Source organism: Battus philenor, unplaced genomic scaffold (assembly GCF_028537555.1).
Source record: "Battus philenor isolate CCGP_79_NKW_IND1 unplaced genomic scaffold, ilBatPhil1.0.hap1 SCAF_21, whole genome shotgun sequence".
NCBI lineage: Eukaryota > Metazoa > Arthropoda > Insecta > Lepidoptera > Papilionidae > Battus > Battus philenor.
Window position 1 is genome coordinate 2,172,723 of NW_027181684.1, and position 1,232 is coordinate 2,173,954.

The 1,232-nt window shown below is 34.3% G+C and overlaps 1 non-coding gene across 1 annotated transcript; it reads right to left on the minus strand.

Moving 5' to 3' along the window:
- Window positions 1–556: 556 nt before the first annotated feature.
- Window positions 557–682, minus strand: LOC137923526 (U4 spliceosomal RNA). Its single transcript, XR_011107559.1, has one exon. It is a non-coding gene; the product is annotated as a U4 spliceosomal RNA (small nuclear RNA).
- Between the last annotated feature and the right edge of the window lie 550 nt (window positions 683–1,232).

The following is a 1,232-nucleotide window of genomic DNA, read 5'->3' on the forward strand; positions in this document are numbered from 1 at the left end:
GCAGTTTTACGAGTAATCTTATTGGGTTCTTAAACGGTTCATTTTCAATAAAAGGTAAGGACGAAAAGGCTTTATATCTCACCGACAATGGCTATATTGAGTTTAATTAAACCTTAGTTAATTGAAAAAATAAATATCAATATCTTTAGGTACATTCTAATAGGCTTCTGTGAGCGTGAATTCTACAAATATTTACTCTTATATATTAATAAATGAATTTTTAAATTATCATCATATGAGCATAGTCTTTAAAGTGTTTACATGAAGGTCATAGTTCAAGGTATAACTATATCCTTTTCCTTTTTGTTCAAGATAGACAATGTTGGCGAATGTGTGGACTGTATAAACGGATTAAACAAATGCAAATGATGGTGATGATTTAAGTAAAATAATACGTAACAATAGACTGACAGAAGAAATGAATCAGCCAAAAACTGTATACCAACACATACTGTCAATATAAAAAGTATAAAAGTAAGAAAAGGACCGATATTTAGCCACTTCTGTACATACAGTGGTAGTCGTGCAATAAAGTGCACCGCCCGCCAGCCCGCTGATAAATGCGTATGCGGCAAACAATGCGAATTACACAACTGCCACCGTTAATGCACTCTTTTACAACTAGCAATAATCGCACCTTGGATTAACCTCATTGGTTACGATATTGCCTCTGCGCAAAGGCATGTGCGGAAGTGGCTAAATATTGGTCCTTTTCTTACTTAGGATGAACTTCCGCAAGGTAACGCTTGATTCCATTAAAAGTATAAAAACAGATAAAAATATAAAGATGTTCTAATGACCCAGTCAGTCGCCAACACTTTATTATCGTATGATTTCTCTTGTTTAAAGTCATGTAAGTAAATTACTAAGTTATCATTTCAGGTGATAGATACACACTTCAAGGTATAGCTACAATGACCGATCTTGCGCTTTCATGTAGTGGCATGCCTACCCACGCCACTTCAAACAGCTCCTCAAATAGTAGATATCACTTGAACCACCTGTTGGCTCAAGTGGCCATATCAGAAAAGAACCTGACCATAAAAATACGAAAGGGATTAAAAGGTGTCTCTCAAAGAACCAGGGAGGCCACGCAAACTTATTTCTAGTGTTTCTTTTATATAAGTAGTCTTATATGAAACAAAAACTAAACTATATCTATGACTTGTATAAAAAGACTATTTTATATCCTAATTGTTAATAAATCTTTATCAAAACCGTAACAGATTAGA